The following is a 22,273-nucleotide window of genomic DNA, read 5'->3' as shown; positions in this document are numbered from 1 at the left end:
AAAATTATTTAGTCAAAATTTAACACTAGTATTAAGGTTTATCATAACAAATTGGCAAATACAGTCTTATTATCACCTAAAAAATACTGTGTACAGACTGACATGTGCAGTTTGGGAAGTTTTTATGTTTTTAGATATAAAAGTTTTTATTTAGCATATCTGAAAGATAAAATCATTTTTGGCAAAGATCTGGATTCAAAATATTTTTTGTCCTATGCTTATTTATTCATCAATTTGGGAATCAGAATATTTTTTTCAAGAAAAATAGCATTTTACATCTGAACAAACAAAACGTTATTGTAGCCTTGGACATTCGTTCTGAACAGACAGAACATGCATGAAATATTTGCCACTGAACGTTTAACAACCAACAACCAATCAATATCTAGGACATTATAAAGCTGGCATTTAAGGTAGCGCCTTCCTCATATTAAATTATATGTTTACAAAATTGATAATTTTTGAAATACTAAGGCTTTTCTACCTTGGCTCAGGCATAGATTACCTTAATTAGCTGTATCTGGCAAAATTTTTAGGAATTTTGGTCCTCAATGCTCTTCAACTTCGTACTTTATTTGGCCTTTTAAACTGTTTTGGATTCAAGCATCACTGACAAGTCTTTTGTAGACGAAACGCGCGTCTGGCGTATATGCAAAATTTAGTCCTGGTATCTATGATGAGTTTACCCCTTATGTGGCAAAGTTGGAAAAAAAATATTTTAACAAAAGTTAAATGTTTTTTGTTAAATCCAACCATAAATATGAAAAAAACATGTCATTTTCTATATTGAAGTGAAAGTTCTTACACATAAATTACCTACTACTCTTAAAATTTGCACATTCTATTAAAGATCTAGACCTTGTTTTCTGGTGTTTCCAAATCCAAGATGGAGGAAGACACCCTTTCTACCAACTTCTGAAGCAAGGTTGTCAGCTCTCCGGGCATTCCCGAAGTCCTGCGTTTAATTGATTGCCAAGTTTATGAGTTTCAGTTAAAAAAAACTCATTTCATTTTGCATTTGGTCTTCTAGTTCTAGTTGCCTATGGCACTCATATCACATATCAAATATAAATCTTAAGAGTAAGATAACGCTATTCATGTCTGCCTTACCTTTTTTTCTTCGTGAACATAGTGGAGGATGCTGCGTTCATCTTTTAAAATAGCTGCTGATGAAAGTTGAACGCCCCGGAAGTTATACCGAAATACTAATTTCGGAACGTATATGTATATAGACACATCACTGTATTTTAAAAAAGCTAGGCATACAAACATGCAATTTAAAAACCAGTATCTACTCTTTCACAAAATTTATCAAAGATAAGCTGTATAAAAACTCCATTTCTGGAAGGAAAATAGAAATAAAGTTTTACAATCAGATCAAGGTAAACTTACTACCTATTTTTCCGTTAACACGTGCTCTATTTTGTTTTGAAAAATATTTGGATCTAAAAGATTTTAGATTAAGACAATCAATCTGTAAAATTAGAATAAGTGCTCATCCATTAAGGATTGAGACTGATAGATATGCCAAACTATATGTGAATAGGACACTCAGAAAATGTTTATACTGTACTTTAAATAAAGTTGAAGATGAGATTCACTTTGTAACTGAATGTCCACTATATATTGATAACAGAAATGATTTTTTTACTGAAATATCTCTAAATTGTAATAATTTTCAATTGTTAGACAATTTTTCAAAGTTTTTATGGCTATTTACACAAGAAAATTTAAATGTGTATAAATGTTTAGGAAAGTATTTATCTAAAAATCTAGAGATAAGGAGAAGTTCAAAAATAATGAATACAAATTAGCCACAAATATACATATTTCGAGTGGTATATGATTTTAAATGGTATATTTAAAAGATCTAAATTGTATTGTCTGGCTTTTTATACCATTTTTAATAGTACTAAACAATGTTGTTTTCTTATATTATATGTCTCTAATTTATGTCTAATCATATGTACTTGTATGTAATGTCATGAAAGCTCTTTATAGCGCCCTTTAATTGGAAATAAAATATTCTTATTCTTATACGGTATTACCCCCGGATTTGCTATTGCGGAACAGAGATTAAAATAGAAACTTATCAGCTTATGGGAAGAAAAGAAACATTTCTCCATAATCAAAGAAAACACTGTAGTCTCACAACCCGTGGTCACTCTGGTGTCATTCAGAAAAAGACAGGATACACTTAGCTGCTGCTACAAATGTTGAAAAGCTACAACTCTATCTAGTAACTGAGAAGTGCTACAATAGTTATAAATAAGCAGCACATAAACAGTAACAAGAAAGGCTGTTAACCCTGTTAAATTTTAGACGGCAGCAATTTCAATATTTAAACTTATAGAAATGATGAAGAATATAGAAACTACATGAGACAAAACAGAAAACTGAACTTCCAGACCAGTACATCCTGCCCTTACCATGAAATTCCATTCTCTCACAGATTTCCTCCCTCTCTAAATTCCACTCACAATCATATACCCTCACCCTCTCAATCATTTTATTTTCCTCCCTCCCTTCCTCGCCTTTTCATTTATTCGTAACACCCTAAACCACCTACCACCTATACCCCTCAGTTCTGCTTCGTGTTAAGTCCCTATGAGAAAATGTGGTTAGTAGATGAATACGATATTTTATGATGTATCAGATATGGAAGAACTTAAATTTTAGAAATAAGAAGGAAACTTAGAACTTGATATTAAACATAAAAATCTGATCCTGAGCCACTTTTAGAAATGTAGTCTTATTTTCTACACATAATGGTTATCATAGCATTGGTACAAAAGATTAACAGCCAAAGTAACAGAAAGCCAAATTGTGTAATGTAAATTTTAAAAATAGAATGCTACCTTGATTAATAAACATCATGAATGCCAAAAGTGTATATTTAACTCTCAATTTAAGTGTTTTGGGTGTGTTGAAAAAAAAGTACATGAAAAATGCCAAATGTTATAAAAATCCAAATAGTTCAAAACACATAAAGCAAAAAGCCAAATGAAAAATGCCAAAGTTTAAAAATGCCAAATGGTATTAAAAAAACCTGTCTGCTTGTACTAGCCAGCTGGCCTGTGGGTTAGCTGGACTTTAAGGTGTTATTTCAAGAACTTATAAATAGTAAAATCTATCTGGTGTCATATTAAGTATTTTAGGCTTGTTCAAATCTACTTGTGCAACATTTTAAAAGTTCTTTGTTCCTAGTAAATTCTATTAGGTGCCTTATAATTACTTTTATTTCAAGGATATTATGATTATTTATTATTACAAATGTTCATAAACAAACTGATATCGTTGTACAATTTATTCATATGAATTAATAAATGTCAGCGATTGTTGGAGTATTTAACGATGTTTGCATGTTTTAATTCCTAGGACACCTTCATCAGAATAAGTACTACAGATGAGTTCAAAATGGTGAAGTAATAATTCGCACTTCAAAGTGTCAACAGGGGGAATAATCATAAATAGAAAATGAAAGTAGGTATGAAAGTAAACTTTAAAAAGAATGTTAAACAAAATTTGTTTAAAAGTGTTTAATTAATTTTGCAGAGGTACATGCTTCCAATTGGCTTCGCTCAGAGTTACATGCCTCTAATCGGGACCGCTCTGCCAGTGGTACATTACTTCCAATTAGTGTTAGCAGACAGAGATATACATGCACTGCTTCCAACTGGCTTCGCAAGGACAGAGGGTACACTCCCAATTAGCTTCACTAAGAGGTACATGCTTCCAATTGGCTTCGCTCAGACAACCGTACATACTTCTTCAAGTGTTGAATTGGTACGGGACTACAAGTCTGTACTATTTCCAATGTAGGAAATGATACATAATTGCAAGTAAATTGTCGTCCAAATTTATAAAAAAAAAAAAATTTTATTTAACATTCTTGATCAAGTTATCTTTCACATCTACTTTCACTACCTATTTATAATTTCTCCCGATGGTGACATTGTAAAATACTAATTTTTTCTTCAGGCTATAGTAAACCTTTGTAGTTTTAATTCTGATGAAGGTGCCATAGATACCAAACTATGTCTATCTTATCAAATCACTTCAGCAATCCCTAAAATCTTGTTCTTATAAATCATTTTATTCTGTGATTTATCAAAACCAAACCCTTCATACATGAATCACTTTCAGATTATATCATATTGGATTTTGGATTGATTGATTGTTTGTTAAATTTTAGAGGGCAGCAATTTCAATATTTAAACTTATAGAATTGATGAAGAAAATAGAAACTACACGAGACAAAACAGAAAACTGAACTTCCAGACCAGTACATCCTGCCCTTACCATGAAATTCCATTCTCTCACAGATTTCCTCCCTCTCTAAATTCCACTCACAATCATATACCCTCACCCTCTCAATCATTTTATTTTTCTCCCTCCCTTCCTCGCCTTTTCATCTATTTATAACACCCTAAACCACCTACCACCTATACCCCTCAGTTCTGCTTCGTGTTAAGTCCCTAAGAGAAAATTTGGTTAGTAGATGAATACGATATTTTATGATGTATCAGATATGGAAGAACTTAAATTTTAGAAATAAGAAGGAAACTTAGTACTTGATATGTAGTCTTATTTTCTACACATAATGGTTATCATAGCATTCGTACAAAAGATTAACAGCCAAAGTTACAGAAAGCCAAATTGTGTAATGTAAATTTTAAAAATAGAATGCTACCTTGATTGATAAACATCATGAATGCCAAAAGTGTATATTTAACTCTCAATTTACGTGTTTTGGGTGTGTTGAAAAAAAAGTACATGAAAAATGCCAAATGTTCTAAAAATCCAAATAGTTCAAAACACATAAAGCAAAAACCCAAATGAAAAATGCCAAAGTTTAAAAATGCCAAATGGTATTAAAAATACCTGTCTGCTTGAACTAGCCAGCTGGCCTGTGGGTTAGCTGGACTTTAAGGTGCTAGTTCACCAAGACAAATGCCCACAGTTAGGTCACTATCTTTTCCTTTCGGAGTACCAGTTTTTAAGTCTTTGATTTGACTTGAGGGCTTAACATTTTTACTAAATAAAAAAACAAAAAACAAAAAAAAAACAAGTCTCTTGTACAAGTAAAATATTCACTGTCCCCCATTCCCAAAATGGATTGATAAAATAAAATAAAATACCCTTTTCCCCTTAAAAGCATGTTACAGAGCTTTCACATGCTGAAAAGTAAAACATCCCCTATTTGGAAAAAACATTCCCAATTAGAATTTGATAAAATCAAATAAAATACTCAGTCCCTTTTCAAGCAATAAGATATTTCCAATTAACATTTAGATAAAAACAGTAAAATAGAAAATTTTCAACTTAGCTATCATGTGTAAAAACATACAAGTGTTCGGTAAACAGGAAGTTGTCGAGTGATGAATCTGAAAACGCATCACACGGTATAGCTGACTTATATAAATCCTGAAATAGAAATCCTTGTATTTTAGTTCCTGAGAAAAATGTTACTAAAATTTTCAACTTGGCTATCATGTGTAAAAACATACAAGTGTTCGGTAAACAGGAAGTTGTCAAGTGATGAATCTGAAAACGCATAACACGGTAAAGCTGACTTATATAAATCCTGAAACCAAATTTCAGAAATCCTTGTATTGTAGTTCCTGAGAAAAATGTGACGAAATTTTTCAATTTGGCTATCATGTGTAAAATCATACAAGTGTTCGGTAAACAGGAAGTTGTCAAGTGATGAATCTGAAAACGCATCACACAGTAAGGCTGACAAATATAAATGTTGATACCAAATTACAGAAAGGGTGGATGTGTAGTTCCTGAGAAAAATGTGACGAAAGTTTTGTGGGACGGACTGACTGACAGACGGACTGATGGACAGACGGACAGACTGACGGACAGACGGACTGACAGACAGAGGTAAAACAGTATACCCCCCCTTTTTTAAAGCGGGGGTATAAAAATACCCATTTCCCATAAAAGCATGTTACAGAGCTTCACATGCAGACTGAGCCCCCTCACTCTCAGTTTGTATCGTAAAAACATGTTATAGAGCTTCACATGCAGACTGAGCCCCCTCACTCTCAGTTTGTTCTAGTAAAAACAGTAAAATACCCCCAATTAAAATTTGATAAAAACAAATAAAATACCCTTTTTTCCCATAAAAGCATGTTACAGAGCTTCACATGCAGACTGAGCCCCCTCACTCTCAGTTTGTACCAGTAAAAACAGTAAAATACCCCCAATTAAAATTTAGATAAAAACAGTAAAATGTCCCCAATAAAATTTGATAAAAACAATTAAAATACCCACTTCCCCTTAAAAGCATGTTACAGAGCTTCACATGCAGACTGAGCCTCCCTCACTCTCAGTTTGTATCGTAAAAACATGTTACAGAGCTTCACATGCAGACTGAGCCCCCTCACTCTCAGTTTGTACCGTAAAAGCAAATATTTTTTGACTGAGCCTCCTCACTCTCGGTCGATCTGAGCCTCCTCACTCTCAGTAAGAATGGATACTTGATACGTATGGTAGGGGACGTTACTATACCCAGAGCAGAGGTATAGTATCTGTGAACCCTAAACACAGATGGCGACTTAACTTCCCATACGTGTACACAAGTATCTAATGCTAACTGATACATAATGTTGTCATGTTTTTCATTTTCAGTCACTGAAAATAATTTTTAAATGTAACAACTAAAAGAATAACAAAATCCTTGAATCCAAGTTGCCTGTGTTAAGAAGTGAAATAACTTTTCTATACAAGATATCTAGTTTTGATATCCTTGATGATTTTTGTAAGGATTGAATAAGATGTTGCATTCCAGTAAATACAGTACAGTGTGACAGCAACTCAACTAAAGAGTAAAACCAGAAAGATATGACTTGGATGGTGAATTGCCTCATTGACACTCATACCTGACACATATTCTTATATCTATTTAATAATGAAGTTTTTTATATGGTAAGCTGTTTTACTATTTATTTGAATTTCAAGATATCTCATATAATTAATAAGATATCTTATTTATTATATACGATATCGCATATAACAAATAAGATATCTTATATATTATATACGATATCTCATATAATAGATAAGATATCTCATATAGCAAATATGATATCTTATATAATATGTTTTTTTCTAAGATATCTTATGTGATATAGAAGATATTAGATATCTTATACAGTTTATAAGATATCCTATATAGTATATAAGATATAGCATGTATTTTCTCTAACTCTATGGAAATTTATCCCTTTCCGAACCCATTGTATAAAAAAATTTAATCAACGTGTGGTTGCTGGTGATCTCAAAAGATCATTGGATGATTTTGAAGGTCATGACCTTTTTAGCTAACTGAATGAATCAAAATATGATAACAGGTGTTAATGAAATTGACAACTTCGTGCAATGTGAAAGGCACTCGAAGGGGATTTTCGGTTAACAAAAAAAGAAAATGTGTGTCTTTTCAATCATTAGAGAAACAGATTCTTACATAGTTACTCGTGGATTATCGGATTTATCCAATCTCGATAGTTAAATTATAAATTTTAAAGTCCTCGCCGAGGCGACTCGGACTTTAAAATTGATAATTTGACTATCTCGATTGGATAAATCCGATAATCCACTGGTATCAATGTAAGAATCTATATTTATCTCCTAGTTTATTAGATATCTTATAAATATATCTTATATAAGATATCTTATAAATTAAATATGATATCTCATTATCTATATGAGGTATCTCATAAACTATATATGATATCACATGAACTATATAAGATATCTACAACCGAAATATAGATAATGAAATATTTCCACACTAAAATTTGGCAAATATATGTGACCTTTTGTATATAATGTTAGAAAAAAAGACCAAAACTCAAAAAACTGAACTTTGACCATTGAACATGAGGTCAAGGTCGGATGACATCTGCCAGCTAGACATGTACACCTTATTATCATTCCATACAACAAATATTGTAGATCTATTGCATACAGACCAAAAAACAGAAACTTTACTACAACCACTATAGAAAGAAAATGAGGTCAAGGTCAGATGGAACCAGGCAGATGGACATGTACACCTTAGTCCTTCCATACACCAAATTTTTTGATTGAGTTAAGTCTGCCAATTGATATTTTATCATATGTTTTTCTATGTTGTGATGTTAATCTATTGTTTCAGGAAAAAGGGAGAAGGTTTGGATCCATTAAAACGTTTAATCCCGCTGCAAATGTTTGCACCTGTCCTAAGTCAGGAATCTGATGTACAGTAGTTGTCGTTTGTTTATGTAATATATACGTGTTTCTCATTTCTCGTTTTGTTTATATAGATTAGACCGTTGGTTTTCCCGTTTGAATGGTTTTACACTAGTAATTTTGGGGCCCTTTATAGCTTGTTGTTCGGTGTGAGCCAAGGCTCCGTGTTGAAGGCCGTACTTTAACCTATAATGGTTTAATTTTTAAATTGTTATTTGGATGGAGAGTTGTCTCATTGGCACTCACACCACATCTTCCTATATCTATAGACCTATTGCCTATAGTATCTGAGTTATGAACTTGACCTTGTTCACTGATCCATGAAGTGAGGTCGAAGTCAAGTAAAAACTGTCCGATGGGCACGAGGACCTTGCAAGATACCCACTTACTAAATATAGTTTAAGATTACCAAAAAACTTTTTTCAACTAGTCACTGAACCATAAAAAATAAGGCCAAGGACATTGGACATGTAAGTGACGGAAACTTTGTAACATGAGGCATCTATAAACAAAGTATGAAGCATCAAGGTCTTTGACCTTCTACAATATAAAGCTTTAAGAAGTTAGATAACACCATCACCGCTGGATCACTTTACCTATGTTGAGCTCTCTGCAACAAAAGTCAAAGGCTCACCAAAAAATGGGAGCTCAAGTAAAAATATATGTAACAATTCACCAAAGTTTCATGCCAATTGTTCTTTTTTAGCTCATTTTGACGACGGACAGAATAAAACCATAATACTTCCAAAAAAGGGGCCTAAAAAACAAACTTCAACAGGTCAACTTTGTAAAAGTTTGAAAGTCAATAGACCATGACTGAGGGGGATAGTCTTTTTTTTACATGACTGAGGGGATAGTTAGTTCAGATTTTTTATCGCATCTCCTTTTATCAATGTGCCTGTAAACTAAGAACAGAAATTCACCCACTGTGCTGCCAAGCAGACCATCACATGGAATTGGTGTAAAGACTTAGTTCACTCTTATAGATCAACTAGTATTGTTTTTATCCCACATATTCCTTAACAATGACATATTGATATTTTTAGATTAAGAAATTAAGATTTTGTAAGATTTCTGCACCATATTTTGTGTGTCAAGTCAGTACCATTGAGGGTTTTAATTCCTTTTCATCAATCTGTAGCAAATAAACAAGGTCCAAACACTGGGTTACCTGTACTATTAAAGATTGTATATGAAACAGATTGCAATCATGATAATAACAAATAAAAACAGTGACAAAATTATTTCTTTAATACAAAGTATAACATATCTACTAATATATTATCATTATATAAAATGCAATGTATTTCTTTCATATTGCTATTTTCATAAATCTTTGAATTTTGCTAATCATTTTATGTAACAGCTTACTCAGAATTTTTATCTCTCCGTGAAATAGATTTGGGAATGAGACAATATCATGTGTCATTAACATTGCTTTGGAAAAAGCTATGAACACAATAATTATGATATTTTTGAAAAGTTCTGTCTATTTAATTTTTCATTCCTAACAATTATAGATTATCTACAGTTTTAGAAACGAGAGGAGGCTTCTAGTTTCATCGCAGGGGTTGGCGCCTTACACCCTTCGATGAGATTGCATCCAAGAATTTCCCTCTTGTTTCCAAAACCAGAGATAATTAATAATCATTAGGATAAAATGTTCAAAAAAAAAATCTTTTATTTGATATATTTCATCATTACATATTACATTTTAAAATGAAAATTTTCAGAAATATTTTAATTACAAACAGTGGAAAAAATAAACAAAACAATATACAGAAATGAGCAACAATTTGTTATCAAAAATCCAAAATTCACACAAGATGTGGAATATTTTCACAAAGTATTACTTAATTGATAGTCAATATTAATTTTGTTCCCGCATATATATGGGTAAAAATTAAGTTTTAATTTGAAAGAAATATAAGTCGGCAAATTAAAAATTCATTAAAGCAATTTTTAGAAATACCTTTTTATTTTACATTCTATAATGTATGATTCATTGATTTATTTTTGGTTTAATCGCCACTTTCAATTTTGTTTTGGTAGAGCCTTGACAAGGACTTTAAAATTGGTAATTTAACTAATGAGATTGGATAAATCTGACAATCCACAAATAACTTTGTATAAATCTGTTTCTCTAATAATTATCAAATAAATTTTCTTTTTTGATAAATGAAAAATCCTATTTTTGACAAAATTGCCAATTTCTCCAACACCTGCTAGCACATTTCAATACATCCAGGGAGCTGATCAAATTATGACCCTTAAACTCAGCCAACAATGTCAAAATCATCACGAACCACACGCTGATCGCTGATCAAATCTTTTTATACGGTAAAAAAAGGGTGTAATTGTCAAAGAATTAAAGAAAGAAATATTCATGTTCAAGAAATTTTAATGTTTTAGAATTACTGAAAATGTACGAAAATTATTTTTAGCATGCATTTTTCACTTTGACCCTTTCACATTCTTTTTAAAATTTCAACTGCTAGTCTTAATTTTGTTATGCAATCAAAAGGCAAAAAAGGGGACTACCAAGGCAACTTGTGAACTTGAAATTTTTGTAAAACATAGAAGTATAAAACAGGACATTATTGGTACGGTACAATTTAAGTAAACATGTACTAGTATTCATATACCTGCTATCTGTACAACAGTTGCAGGTAAAAAGAAAAATATAAATAGTTTAAAAAATAAACAATATAATACTAACCTGAAAAATTCAGTTGTTAGACTCCGTTGATCTACGATCACTACATTAATGCCTGAATGCATAAAACAATGAAAAATCTTCATTCAATCATTCGATTAGAATTAGCTCAAGATTCACCCATCTCGATAAAATTGAGCTGATTACTGATTGGTCACCTCTTCTAAAGGGCACCAATCAAAATCTAGGATTTGTGAAGAGGTTTTATCGTGTTAGGAATGCAGACCCTTGCAAGTAGGAGAGATCAATTACCGGGAGGGACTGAATTATTCAGTTTAATATAATACAAAAAAAATTATTCAATATAGTACAAAAATATATATATATATCTTATAATTAAAAAGTTTAATACCATGCTTATCAGATGAAGTTGAAATTTTGTTAAGAGTAATAAAATATTAACAATATAATACTAACCTGAAAAATTCAGTTGTTAGATTCCGCTGATCTACGATCACTACATTAATGCCTGAATGCATAAAACAATGAAAAATCTTCAAACAATCATTCGATCTTCAATTAGCTCAGGATTCATCCATCTCGATAAAATTGAGCTGATTGCTGATTGGTCACCTCATCTAAAGGGCACCAATCAATATCTAGGATTCGTGAAGAGGTTTTATTGTGTTAGGAATGCAGACCCTTGCAAGTAGGAGAGATCAATTACGGGGAGGGACTGAATTACTCAGTTTAATATAATACAAAAAAAATATATATCTTATAATTAAAAAGTTTAATACCATGCTTATCAGATGAAGTTGAAATTTTGGTAAGAGTAATAAAAAATAAACAATATAATACTAACCTGAAAAATTCAGTTGTTAGATTCCGCTGATCTACGATCACTACATTAATGCCTGAATGCATAAAACAATGAAAAATCTTCAAACAATCATTCGATCTTCAATTAGCTCAGGATTCATCCATCTCGATAAAATTGAGCTGATTGCTGATTGGTCACCTCATCTAAAGGGCACCAATCAAAATCTAGGATTTGTGAAGAGGTTTTATTGTGTTAGGAATGCAGACCCTTGCAAGTAGGAGAGATCAATTACGGGGAGGGACTGAATTATTCAGTTTAATATAATACAAAAAAAATATATACAATAATATATAGTACAAAATATATATATATATATATCTTATAATTAAAAAGTTTAATACCATGCTTATCAGATGAAGTTGAAATTTTGGTAAGAGTAATAAAATATTAACAATATAATACTAACCCGTCATAATTCAGTTTTTATATTCGGCTGATCTACAATCACTACATTAACACCTGAATGCATAGACAATTAAAAATCTTCCATCAACCATTCCATTAGAATTAGCTCGGGATTTACCCATCTCGATAAAATTGAGCTGATTGCTGATTGGTCACCTCTTCTAAAGGGCACCAATCAAAATCTAGGATTTGTGAAGAGTTTTAATCGTGTTAGGAATTCAGGCCCTTGCAAGTAGGAGAGATCAATTACAGGGAGGGACTGAATTATTCAGTTTAATATAATACAACAAATTTATACAATATAATACAAAAAAATACAAATATTTATATATATATATATATATATATATATGTTTAATAATCAAAAAGTTTATGCTTATAAAACCAAGTTAAAATTTTGGTAAGAGTAATAATTAACCCGTTTTTCCTGATAATTTGCAGAAATCGGTTTCTGTTCTCCAAGTTAGGTTTGCCTCAACCAAATGTTTTTAAACTTATACACAATGCTAAGTACCATAAAACAAAGTTGAAGTTCAATTTGCGCCCTGATCCAATATATGGTTTTCCAGTTTGGTTAGGAGTGGCTTCCATTATCCTTAAGACTTGTCTTTCTTATGTTTCATGCATCATAAAAAAAAGTATGATTCACATCAATTGTGAGGGTCACTCAATGGAGAACAAAAAAATTGCTGGTGTACTTAAAATCTGAAATTAATAAAAATTGAAAGGGAGCTTACATCAATAGATATAAACAATTCACCAAAGTTTCATGGACATTGGTGAAAGCCTTTTAAAGTTATTGTCCGAAGTGTTAAAAATCCCCCTTTTTGTCGAGCCTTCGACTTTAGTCGAAAAAGCGAGACTAAGCAATCCTACATTCCGTCGGCGTCGTCGTCGGCGTCAACAAATATTCACTCTGTGGTTCATTTTTTCCGTATTTTACTATAAATGGACTTAGTTTTTTTTCTTTGGGGAAACAAACATTCACTCTGTGGTTAAAGTTTTTAGAATTTTAATAACTTTTCTAGCTATCCTGGGTTTGTACCAAACTTAGACAGAAGCTCGTTTATGATCATAAGATAATATCCAGAAGTAAATTTTGTAAATAAATAAATCCATTTTTTCCATATTTTACTTTTAAATGGACTTAGTTTTTCTGCGGGGAACCATTACATTCACTCTGTGGTTAAAGTTTTTAGAATTTTAATAACTTTCTCAAACTATCCTGGGTTTGTACCAAACTTGGACAGAAGCTTATTTATGATCATAAGATTGTAACCAGAAGTAAAGTTTGTAAAAAGATTACTCCGTTTTTTTCTGTAATTTACTTTTAAATGGACTTAGATTTTCTTACAATCATAAAATAGTAACAAGAGGAATATTTTTATTGATTTTTTTCCTCATTGTTGTTGAGCCTGCGATTTACAGCAAAAATAGGTGAGACACTGGGTTCTACGGAACCCTTACAAATTTTTTTATGAATAAAGCCCCATAAATCCAAAACTTAAAATCTGAAATTAAAAAAAAACAGAAAGGGAGCTTACATCAATAGATATAAACAATTCACTTAAGTTTCATGGAAATTGGTGAAAGTGTTTTTGAGTTATTGTCCGAAGTGTGGACGACGGACAGACAGACGGACAGATAGACGGACAGACAACTGAATACCATAATATGTCCCATTCCGGGCATATAAAAACAGCAAAATTTCTTTAAAATTACCAATTCAGGGGCAGTAACCCAGCAACAGGTTGTCCAATTCATCTGAAAATTTCAGGGCAGATAGATTTTGACCTGTTAAACAATTTTACCCATTGTCAGATTTTCTCTATACGCTTTTGTTTTGAGTTATAAGCCAAAAACTGCATTTTACCCCTATGTTCTATTTTTAGACATGACAGCCATCTTGGTTGGATGGCAGGCTCACCGGACACAATTTTTCAACTATATACCCCAAAGTTATTGACCAACAAGAATGCGTCCACAGTACACGGATGCCCAACTCGCACTATCATTTTCTATGTTTAGTGGACCGTGAAATTGGCATAAATTCTCTAATTCGGCATTAAAATTAGAATGATGTTATCAAAGGGAACATGTACACGAAGTTTCAAGTTGATTGGACTTCAACTTCATCATAAAACTACCTTGACCAAAAACTTAAACCTGAAGCGGGACAGACGAATGGAAGCAGACCAGAAAACATAATGCCTATTTACTATTGTTGGTGGGGCATAAAAACAGCAAAATTTCCTTAAACTTACCTATTCAGGGGCAGCAACCTAGCAAAGGGTTGTCCCATTCTTCTGAAAATTTCAGGGCAAATAGTTCTTGACCTGAATATCAATTTTACCCATGTCAGATTTTTTTCTAAAAGCTTTGGTTTTTGAGTTATAAGCCAAAAACTACATTTTACCCCTATGTTCTATTTTAAGCCATGGCGGCCATCTTGTATGGTTGGCTGGGTCACCAGACACATTTTTTAAACTATACTAGTCAACAAAAGAAACGATACATGACTTTGAAATAAAATTTATCAAAAAGTATTAAATATAAAAAAAAATTAGATACTCTATTTTAAAAAGCTTTAATTTGCAATGTATTCACATGTGATAATGAAAATCAAAACTTGTCGGAAAGCATCTAAATTCAGTGTGAACGATTGTAGGGTGCAAATTAGTTTTGCGGAAAGTTGAATAAAAAATCGACACATGATTTCTAAGTTCTAAATAAAATTTCAAATTTGTTTAAAAATATTCAATATGCTAATCAAGTAATGTTCATGTTGTAAGTAATGAGTTGAAATATTAATTTTTTCAAATTGTTGGGAAAAAAAGTATTTTTTGAAACCTCAAAAAATGCAAAAATATTTTTTTTTATTTTCGTCTCAAATCAATGCTTTAGATATGAAAACAACACGCAGTAAATTTGGAACCTTTCGGATAAGTTTTAAGATTGTTACCGCTTTTTGAATATCACTTTACACATACTGTCTATGGTAAATCAGCTGATAATGTATACATTTTAACAATTTCTCGTGGGGACAAACTTTACTTAACAAATAAACGAAGAAACTGTATGATTTTTAAAAACAACTTGATGGCAAACACTGTCTTTACCTTTAAATAAGAGGTTGGCATCATTATTTGGAACTTCTTTATTTTAAATTGTCGTTTTATGTAAATTTTGTAAAAGACTAAAAATCGCGAAAAAAACGTCACGAAAGGAAAAAAAAATAAAAATTTTTAACGGATTTATATTTCCATAATGATTAAGTATTACTACCTTCAATATTGGTCTATTGAATGGAAAACTTTATCTTTAATTTGAAAAAAAGTCTTGTATCGTTTCTTTTGTTGACCAGTATATATACCCCAATGATGATTGTGGCCAAGATTCATTAAATTTGGCCCTGTAGTTTCAGGAAAAGATTTTTGTAAAGGTTAACGTCGACGGACGTCAGGTGAGCTAAAAAGTGTTGTTAAAATGTTATAAGATAAAACATTGCGAACATGAGTCATCTTATTTTATCAGTCAAACAAAAGTCTTCCTAAATCATGGGTTTTACATCCATATACCAAATGTCATGGAAACAATCTTTGTGGTTTTCAAAAAAAAAATGATTAGTAAGAACACTTGTTCTGTCAAATGATATCATAATGTTATGACTAAACCTGTACCTAATTTTCAAAAAGGCTCAAGGCAGTGATGAATTTACAATTACTCAGCCAAGCCTTATCAGAACGGGTACCTTAAATCAAATCCAGTCCTGCAATACATTTGAAAATCAGGACATTTGAAAAGAATCGCCATATCTAGTTTTACAAGTAGAAATCGGCACCATAAAATTTTAGGTTCTAAACTTTGTTTTAGTCCAATGCATATGTACGCTTATAGAAGCTGAATTTGTTAAGCCTTGAAAACCAGATAATCACTTTGGGGTTGAAGCAGAATTTTGCTGATTGTGTTGGTAGTCAAACAGAAAAAACCCAGGGCTTTCCCTTGAAACTGAAGTAGTAGGCTAAATTAAAACTAAAGGGGGTCTGTCACATGTGCTTGGCAAAGCAAAGTGCCCATACAGCTTGGTGCTTTATGGCAGGGGTCTGGCATTAATAGGGCAAAATCCTGCATTCTCGCAATCTCCTGACTTCTAATTTCATCTTTCAAATGACCATTTTATATGTATAAAATTCAAGTAAAAAAAATAATTTTGTGTAATGGTCAGTTCTTTATTTGCTTTACATTATGCTCAAAATTCATTTGCATATAACTATGTACATTTGTAAACAAATTATTCCCCCTTTTTTGCTGAAAGACTGTTAAATGTATTTAAATCATACAATTATTCCTCAAGCATCGACAGAAAATTGAAATATCATCTGATTTTCTTTTTTGTTTGGTAAACTGTTCAATAAGAATGATACATAAATTAAATGAAAATGTTATTTATTTGTGGACCAGTCAACAATGTTCTTCTTTTGTTTTTGACCTTGATTCTCTGAAAACCACATGGGCTTTGAAAAATGAACTTCAAAAGCTGGTACTGTTTTCCAGATTCTGAACAACATATTATTTGACTTATATATTATTCCATAACATACTATTGTCATCTTATCTGATTGTCTTCACTTTCTTAAAAGTCAAAACCAACAAGTTAATGACCATCAAAACATCTCTTTTGTTATCGTTCAATGATAATCAGAATGTCTCTCTTGTTATTTTTGAAAAGAAACGATGCATTTCGCCTTTAAATAGATGACCAAACAATGACCTGAATTCACATGAACTATTTCCAGCCCAAGGTAAACTGAATTTGTATCCTTGTTTTTTCGTGATAGCGACTTTGCAACAAAATGTATCTCAACTGCCTGTAATCATTTAAAAAAAAGATATTTGTTTTCTTTTTGAATTGATATTTTTGTCAGTGAAGTAGTGAACGGCGGAACACTTTCACTACTGATTTTTTTTTCATGGGATTCCCTGGTCCATATTCATTTGCAGGAGCCCTTTGTCTGACTGGAATTAATTTTACATGTGCTACAAAAAAACCGATTTAATATTTGAATATTTTTTTATTTCTATAATTTTGGTTTATCATGAATAAATCATACAAATTAGAAATGAACTAGCACAAGGTCATGGTTTTCTTCAATGACTAAATCCATTGGTGTAGACTTGTACTGATTGATATTTTAGTCCTAGATGCATATTTCAATTAGTTGTTATTGTCTTTGAAATAGCTATCAGCAACTACTTACAGCTTGTACTCTTAAGGTCTCTGTACATGGCCATGGCAGTGTCGCTTTTGTTGTGAGGATTTATTATTAGTATCCTTCCAATTCTTCTTTATTGTTGAAGATATTCACATTTTTAGATGATATCCAAAATTTAAAATTTGTCAACTTAAGATAAAACAGTGCAAACACGAGTCATCTTATTTTATCAGTCAAACAAAAGTCTTCCTAAATCATGGGTTTTACATCCATATACCAATTGTCATGGAAACAATCTTTGTGGTTTTCAAAAAAAAAATGATTAGTAAGAACACTAGTTCTGTCAAATGATATCATAATGTTATGACTAAACCTGTACCTAATTTTCAAAATGGCTCAAGGCAGTGATGAATTTACAATTACTCAGCCAAGCCTTATCAGAACGGGTACCTTAAATCAAATCCAGTCCTGCGATATGTTTGAAAATCAGGACATTTGAAAAGAATCGCCATATCTAGTTTTACAAGTAGAAATCGGCACCATAAAATTTTAGGTTCTAAACTTTGTTTTAGACCAATGCATATGTACGCTTATAGAAGCTGAATTTGTTAAGCCTTGAAAACCAGATAATCACTTTGGGGTTGAAGCAGAATTTTGCTGATTGTGTTGACAGTCAAACAGAAAAAACCCAGGGCTTTCCCTTGAAACTGAAGTAGTAGGCTAAATTAAAACTAAAGGGGGTCTGTCACATGTGCTTGGCAAAGCCAGGTGCCCATACAGCTTGGTGCTTTATGGCAGGGGTCTGGAATGTATAGGGCAAAATCCTGCATTCTCGCAATCTCCTGACTTCTAATTTTATCTTTCAAATGACCATTTTATATGTATAAAATTCAAGTAAAAAAATAAATTTTGTGTTATGGTCAGTTCTTTATTTGCTTTACACTATGCTCAAAATTCATTTGCATATAACTATGTACATTTGTAAACAAATTATTCCCCCTTTTTTCTCGAAAGACTGTTACATGTATTTAAATCATACATAAGTTTGTCAAGAATGGCTTTCGGCAGTTATCACTTAGTGTCAAATTATCTATATTCTTTTGTTACAAAACCTTTTATCTTAAAGACGGATATAAATCTTTGATAATTACTCTAAATGAAAGGATTATAGTTAAGTGTAAAATACAAGTAAATTTTGAATAGCGTAAAATACAATGAACTAATAAATTATTAAAACGCATTGACGACTCGGAATAATTGATCAAAAGCAAATATTATAAAAATATACAAATCCTAAATGTGAACTTTGAACGAACAATTGTCGGGTCATATTACCCCGTCGCTCGTTATCTGATACTCCCGTATCAGCATGTGTAAATTATGAACGAATGATATTTCAAAATGCATACAGGAAAAATGAAAAAGAGCAACATTGTATTTACATTATTTACAAGCGCGCTATTACGAACATTTGTCTTCTAAAATTTTCTCTCTCAAAATATCTTAAAAGTACATGTAATTAAATATAAGTGTGTCTAAATACCAACACGAATAAATCACGAATCAATATGTATAAAACGAAGTTTGTAATATTTGTCACCACGCAAATAACAAATGAACACTGTGTCTCTTTCTTTCATAAATTCGATACTTGAATCTATATGGGAATATAAAATAAATCAGTAATATATATATATAAACATTGTCATTGTATTAAAAGTCATATGTTTTGTCAAATAAATCTGTTTTCATCACCAACTCTATTTCCATCTGGAATGAACACTAAGAATATCACGCAAAGTGTAGATCATTTCGATACTTGAAAAGGCATTGTATGAAATATCGCAATACTGATTTTAAAGCTAAATATATATATTTGCAGTGAATAAAATCTCAACATATTTCTCTTAAAATATTATGATAACTTGGGTACGGATATAAAATGTTGGTAAAAAAATAGGGGGGGGGGGGGGGGGGGGGGGTCAAACTGTTGAACTTCAAATTGAGAAAAATAGAAATTAAAATATATAAAACTCAAGTGTAAAATTCTGTCTGAGTGTAAACATGCTGTGTATTTTAAAACTAAACAGGTTCTGATAGAAATTTTAAGACACTATATTGTGTCTAAATAAAGATCTGAAGTACCTTTTTTTATACTTTGAAATATGCAAATGAACTTGTGTTGTGATGTTGCTTGGAAAAAATGTAAGTTTTGAAATAATATAAAAGTTTAACAATAGTTTCTATAAATGCAAAAAGCAGTTAAAATGATTTTTCAAGGTTTGATCGTTTCAGCATAGGATCGTCACTCCTATATTGAAACTCCTTTGAACACGAATTGGGTGACGAGTCCAAGTCATGATCGAAAGGGGTCGAAATAAATGCCAAAAGTTTGGTACGACTGTACCCGTTATACCATTGTTAGAACATGAAAATAACACCAATTTTGTAACAAAATTGCAGTTACTTGACCATTAACTTGTGTAAAAAAACACTTGGTTCAAATTTACGACAAACATACTATGACAACCCAATATAAATTTAAATGTTGTTATACTATAAACAATACCGTTTGAAGGTAAAAAATATGAAAATCTGAAGTACTTGATTATGTAAATCTATCAAATTGTGATGTAAGAAAAACACGGGATTGTACATTGTATGTAAGTTAACTTTTGCTATTTATGATTTGATTTTATTCACTGCAAATATATATATTTAGCTTTAAAATCAGTATTGCGATATTTCATACAATGCCTTTTCAAGTATCGAAATGATCTACACTTTGCATTTTTATTGAAAAGAGATATCAGGTATAAGCGACATTTTGATAAATGGTTACATTCACATAGATGTATTCAATGTATTAGTACAAAAATGTGTACATAAATATATATAGTGCTACAGAACTAGTTCGGACAAATGTTCCTTAAACTTAAAATATGTAGTAACAAAGTTCAGATTGAAGAGAATCTGCGTGATATTCTTAGTGTTCATTCCAGATGGAAATAGAGTTGGTGATGAAAACAGATTTATTTGACAAAACAATGACTTTTAATACAATGACAATGTTTATATATATATATATTACTGATTTATTTTATATTCCCATATAGATTCAAGTATCGAATTTATGAAAGAAAAGTGTAAAATACAAGTAACTTTTGAATAGCGTAAAATACAATGAACTAATAAATTATTAAAACGCATTGTCAACTCGGAATAATTGATCAAAAGCAAATATTATAAAAATATACAAATCCTAAATGTGAACTTTGAACGAACAATTGTCGGGTCATATAGCTATCAGCAACTTCTTACAGCTTGTACTCTTAAGGTCTCTGTTAAGACATGGCAGTATCGTTTTTGTTGTGAGAATTTATTATTAGTATCCTTCCAATTCTTCTTTATTGTTGAAGATATTCACATTTTTAGATAATATTCCAAAATTTAAAATTTGTCAACTTAAAACACAACTTTAATGGCTTTTTTTTTTATCTTGAACTCGTGTACATTGATACAGCTTTCATATTAAGGGGCAAAATTCTAAAAAAGTAAAAGTGTTGTTAAAATGTTATAAGATAAAACAGTGCAAACACGAGTCATCTTATTTTATCAGTCAAACAAAAGTCTTCCTAAATCATGGGTTTTACATCCATATACCAAATGTCATGGAAACAATCTTTGTGGTTTTCAAAAAAAAAATGATTAGTAAGAACACTAGTTCTGTCAAATGATATCATAATGTTATGACTAAACCTGTACCTAATTTTGAAAACCGCTAAAGGCAGTGATGAATTTACAATTACTCAGCCAAGCCTTATCAGAACGGGTACCTTGAATCAAATCCAGTCCTGCGATACATTTGAAAATCAGGACATTTGAAAAGAATCGCCATATCTATAGTTTTACAAGTAGAAATCGGCACCATAAATTTTAGGTTCTGTTCTTTGTTTTAGTCGAATGCATATGTACGCTTATAGAAGCTGAATTTGTTAAGCCTTGAAAACCAGATAATCACATTGGGGTTGAAGCAGAATTTTGCTGATTGTGATGGCAGTCAAACAGAAAAAAAACCAGGGCTTTCCCTTGAAACTGAAGTAGGAGGCTAAATTAAAACAAAAGGGGGGGCTGTCACATGTGTTGGCAAAGCCAGGTGCCCATACAGCTTGGTGCTTTATGGCAGGGGTCTGGCATTAATAGGGCAAAATCCTGCATTCTCCCAATCTCCTGACTTCTAATTTCATCTTTCAAATGACCATTTTATATGTATGAAATTAAAGTAAAAAAAAAATATTTGTGTAATGTTTAGTTCTTTATTTGCTTTACCTTATGCTCAAAACTTATTTGCATATAACTATGTACATTTGTAAACAAATTACCCCCCCCCCCCCCCCTCCCCCTCTTTCTCGAAAAACTGTATTTCAATCATACAATTATTTCTCAAGCATTGACAGAAAATTAAAATATCCTCTGATTTTCCTTTTTTGTTGGTAAACTGTTCATTAAGAATGATACATAAATTAAATGGAAATGTTATTCATTTGTGGAAGAGTCAACAATGTTCTTCTTTTGTTTTTGACCTTGATTCTCTGAAAACCACATTGGCTTTGAAAAATGAACTTCAAAAGCTGGTACTGTTTTCCAGATTCTGAACAACATATTATTTGACTTATATATTATTCCATAACATACTATTGTCATCTTATCTGATTGTCTTCACTTTCTTAAAAGTCAAAACCAACGAGTTAATGACCATCAAAACATTTCTTTTGTTATCGTTCAATGATAATCAGAATGTCTCTCTCGTTATTCTTCAAAAGAAACGATGCATTTCGACTTTAAATAGATGACCAAATAATGACCTGAATT

The sequence above is a fragment of the Mytilus trossulus genome, chromosome 5, assembly GCF_036588685.1.
Source record: "Mytilus trossulus isolate FHL-02 chromosome 5, PNRI_Mtr1.1.1.hap1, whole genome shotgun sequence".
NCBI lineage: Eukaryota > Metazoa > Mollusca > Bivalvia > Mytilida > Mytilidae > Mytilus > Mytilus trossulus.
Note: the sequence above shows the minus strand (reverse complement) of the source record.